A 5,255-nucleotide genomic window follows, 5' to 3' on the forward strand; every position below is an offset into this window, starting at 1 on the left:
TGTGTTCATGAATCACTATCAAACAGTGATGAAACCAGGTGTTCGCGAGAAGGCACGCGTAACCTTTCGCTCACATGCTTGTGTCGTCTCTACAGTGACCCGGGGGCACAGGTGGCTCAGTCGTCTAAGGCGCCGCGATTCGCTGTGCAGAGTTGCGTCCCTTGGGCACGCCAGAAACCTATTATTGTGGGTTCGAATCCCGGCTCGCCCCGATTATGTTTCTAGGTTTGTCAGCACCATACCCGTGCTCGTGGGTTTCACCGAAGTGGTAAACGTCTGAGACCTGCATCACTTCGGGCTTTCCTCCTACATTAAGCTGACACGCCGCGATATAACTGGAATACTGTTAAAAGCGGCGTTAAACCCAACTCACTCACTCACTCTACAGTGACCCCTCGCTTCAACGCTACCTTCGGGGTCCAAATAATTGATGAGCGTTAAAGATGATCAGCGGTTTAACGAAGGTCGAGTCGTAGGCGGTAGATGACCAACAAAACAGTATACATGCTCTGCCTACCTAACACGATCTACGTTGCACGTTTCAGTGTTTAGAAAAAGATTAGAATAAAAGTTGTTTATGATTCATACTGTAAAAAAAGATTTATCGAGTATTAATATGCGCTTTCAAAAAAGCATATCGATGTATTTGATGTTTTTATCCGATTTTTTTACCATGGAAATGGGTGTTTTGCGCTTTGATTTAATATGTTTTTTGCCATTCTGAATGAAATCTTATACTTTATTATGATTGTAGCTGGTAAAAATCTGTAACATGAGACGAATTATTTGTTGTTTATCGCCGAACTCAGCAATATTCCAGCTATGTGACAGTGGTCTGTAAATATTCGAGTTTGGACCAAGTAATCCAGTGATTGACATCATGAGCACCGATCTACACAATTAGGATACGATGACGTGCATCAACCAAGTCACCGAGTCTGACCACCCGATCCTGTTAGTCGCCTCTTACGACAAGCATGGGTTGCTGAAAAGACCAATTCTAACCTGGATCTTCTCGGGAAAGAGTGTAAAACCTTTTGTGTATTTTGACGCTTTCTAAACATGCAATTATTTTCCTACAGAATTCCTACGAGTAATTCAGTCTTCATACATTAACCAACATATATGTGTTCGCGTTTCTGTTGTCGGTGAGTATGTAATACAGTAAACTACGGGTATAACGAACACGCTTATAACGAACTGACGGATATAACGAACTTACTTTTTGGTCCCGACTATTTACAGTAATAACTGCATATATGCTTATAACGAACTACGGTTATAACGAACTAAAATTAGCAGTCCCTTTGAGTTCGTTATAACCGTAGTTTACTGTATATAACAATGCATCATTTCAAATCAACAATTTTCGCAAAGAGGAAACAGAATTGGAATAAACATATTCTGTCCCAGCCTGCCATTTAAAGTCTGGCTGCCCATCATGACAAGTTTGCAGCTGTTCCCTCTGACAAAGCGTCAAATGACATAACCAGTATATGTAAGCATCACTACAATAAGTGGGGGCACGGATGGCCCAGTCGTCTAAGGTGCCGCAATTCGCTGTGCAGAGTTGCGTCCCTTGGGGACGCCAGAAACCTATGATTGTGGGTTCGAATCCCAGTTCGCCCCGATCATGTTTCTAGGTTTGTCAGCCCCATACCTGTGCTCGTGGGTTTCACCGATGTGGTAAACGTCAGACACCTGCATCACTCCTCCCACATTAAGCTGACACGCCGTGATATAACTGGAATGCTGTTAAAAGCGGCGTTAAACCCAACTCACTCACTCACTCACAACATTAAGTGTTTGATCAGAGAACTTGATATAAGTGACATATGTCAAATCCACCTTTTGAAAACCAACAATTATTATTCAACATATTTTCCACAGCAATAGGGATTTGACACGGAATGGATAAAAAAAGATTAATAAGAGTGAGTGAGTGAGTTTGGTTTAAAGCCGCTTTAAACATTATTCCAGTCATATCACGGCGTGTCAGCTTAATGTGGGAGGAAAGCCCGAAGTGATGCAGGTCTCAAACGTTTACCACTTCGGTGAAACCCACGAGCACGGGTGCTGACAAACCTAGAAACAGATTAGTAACAAAATAGCTCAGACGTTGTATAATATCTAACTGTGCACGCTGGGAATTACACCTTGGTATTTTCGTCATGAAGATGCGATGGCGTTGCTTCACGTCTGGGTGTCATTCAGAACGGTCAACCTGACATTAATGAGATCTGATTATGTATGCTGGTTAAGTAAACAATGAATTTGGATATACTCGATTCTGATCGGTCAATCAGAGGTTCAAATTACAATAACCCCCACTGATTGCAATCTTATTAAAATCAGACCTTAGTTTTCGCTACCGCTAAACAAAGATCTGAAGACATCCCATTAGGGGTCACGTCAGAACGACCTTTCATTCGACCAATCAGAGCGTCGCTTACCAGATTATGAAAGTGACAGTCGGGATGTGATTTCTAATTATGCAACCTCGAAATCTTTAACATGGGGTATTCCGAACGGTAGTTACGGGTTTAACGACTGAATCCTTACAATCTAGACCATCTATTAGCCATTCCAGAATGTTTTTTGTTCAGGTTTCAAATTTGTAATCGAGAATTTGTCAAAATATGTTTCGAAGCGTAGTCGTCAATTTGAAATTAGTGCCGTAAAGCACGAGAAAGCTGCCTTCTGATTGGTCATTCAATTGGTCGGTCAAAGTTCGCGCAAGGTCGGTCTGACGTGACCCGTAATGGGATGTTCTCAGATCCTAGTTTAGCGGTAGCGAGAACTAAGATATGATTTTAATGAGATCGTTCTGATTAAAAACAACCAATTTGATGTCTCCCATGACCACAGCAGCTAATATTTACAGAGTGAGTGAGTTGTGTTTAACGCCGCTTTTAACAGTATTCCAGTTATATCACGGCGTGCCAGCTTAATGTGAGAGGAAAGCCCGAAGTGATGCAGGTCTCAGGCGTTACCACGTCCGTGAAAGCCACGAGCACGGGTATAGTACTGACAAACCTAGAAAGATAATCGGGGCGAACCGGGATTCGAACCCACAGTCATAGGTTTCTGGTGTGCCCAAGGGACAACTCTGCACAGCGAATCGCGGCGCCTTAGACGACTGGGCCACCTGTGCCCCCTAATATTTAAGGAGAAGTACTTCTTTCTAAATCATTGTCGACAGGCATTTTGAAATGATGACATGTCCAAGTATTGGTTACATGCATCTGATGATAATGATTTAGTAAAGTCTTCTTTGCGAGGTGTCAATAATTACTTTTATGTCACCATTGGCAGGAAGATCAATAAGGGGTGACGGGAAACTGGATTTAACGTCGCGTCCAAGATTATTGCACTTACATCGTGACGTGCGTGCGAGCGTGCGTGCGTGCGTGCGTGCGTGTGTGTGTGTGTGTGTGTGTGGATTAGTCCGTACTAATGCCGATGTTATAGTGCTAGCCTACTGAGATACCACGCCGCAGTTTAACATGGATCCTCAACCCAGACACAGTATACTGACTCCGAGCCGACCAGTCCTTGTTTTAGCTCCTTAATGTCGAGCGCCAGACAGGGTAACAACAAGTACCATGTTTTAACGTCTTTTGGTATGACACGCCCGGGGATCGAATCCCGGACCTTTCGCTCTCTTAGCGGACAACCACCACTGGACCATGGAGGCAGTCAAGATCAAATAGGTTTCTGATTTGGATTTTACACGATGTACGGCTTTTCTATAGGACAAGAGATCGGTCACATGCCCGCGAAATTGACGTTCATAAGTGTATGAACGACACAATCTGACGTTTTTCACGAGACCGTGTTCTTGAAATGACGTAAACACTGACGGACAACTTCCAAATTTCCGGGGAAACCCCTGGGAATTCCCCAGCACGAATACAAACAGAAGCGTTCTTTCTGACCCTTTAATCTTGAACTCAGCGGTTTAGTATACATTGAGGAACCTCAGAGAGTTTGACTGCATGATCGTTCACGAATGTCCTCGCTATTACCTATCCTAGTGAAATACACATCCAAACTATTGTAGTATCGATAGACAGTCTACAGCAATCTATGAATTTATCTTAGTATATATTTGACACATCTTTAATCACTTTTCATTCGTAGAGAGTGATATTTAGAGCACCTTGTAAAACCATCCTGATATTTAGGATATTCCTTTTAAAAAAACGATACCCTCGCCAAATGATTTCAGCAAATATTGTTTTATCAAGGTTACAGCATTCACGACCTCAAAAGGTTTTATGGCAGACATGTGGACTATATTTCCAAATTTGACGTATCAGTGACAAAAGTGCTGTCCGATGGAATTCCATACTTTGCCTGTACCATGTTTTCCCCCGTGTGTTTTTTTTTCAGGTAAACAATTGACTTGCCTTTGCATGTGTTTGTGACGGGTGGCACCGTGGGGCAGGGTATGCTCACCTTTTCGCGAACACCTGGTATAATCACTATTTCATAGTGATTCATAACCATATGTTCGTGCCAAAATCGGAATCGTATATAATTTTGCAGATTTCTTATGAATATTGAAAGGGTTTTGTCGCATTGATTTATTATTCAAACTCATTGGAGAGTCATTAGGAGTCCGGCCCCCCACCACCCTCCCCTTGGAAAACCAAATGTAATATATTGTAGGCAGTAAAATTACCTAAGAGGGGATTTTGATATGTCTACCCCTGCCTTTTATATATGCTGGATACGCTCTTGAATATTATACAACTTTCCATTGGCGATTTAAATCCTGCTAGGGCCCAGATAGCAAAAGTACTGTAAGTCCCCATGGTCCCCAGTGTGGTGATCTACCTTCAGTGGCTGGCGATCAATAGCCCATTTTTATCATGTATTGTGTATTGTTACATCTTTTTATGGTAACAATAACTGTTCCATGCTAGTTTTATAGTCATATCTGTGATAGCCTAGTTTGTTTTACTGTCCTTTGTTGACAGTTTTTTTTTCCGTCAAAATGTCTTTATTTTTATGTATAAATTGATCTCGTCAATATATGGCTGAAATATTGCCGATGTGACGATAAATCTTAACTCACTCACTCACTCACCTATTGGCGGAAAGTTTCGACTTGAAACTGATTCTCGGAGATCGATGTAAACCCTGTCTTGTACTACATGTCGGCGTCGTTGTTGACGAAAGGTGTCAGTTTGAACTTGGTTTTTTTCTCCAAGCGGCTGTTTGTCGCGCCATTTCATTTCACGACTCTG

This window comes from Haliotis rufescens, unplaced genomic scaffold (genome assembly GCF_023055435.1).
Source record: "Haliotis rufescens isolate VD_foot unplaced genomic scaffold, xgHalRufe1.0.p SCAF_10, whole genome shotgun sequence".
Classification (NCBI taxonomy): Eukaryota; Metazoa; Mollusca; class Gastropoda; order Lepetellida; family Haliotidae; genus Haliotis; species Haliotis rufescens.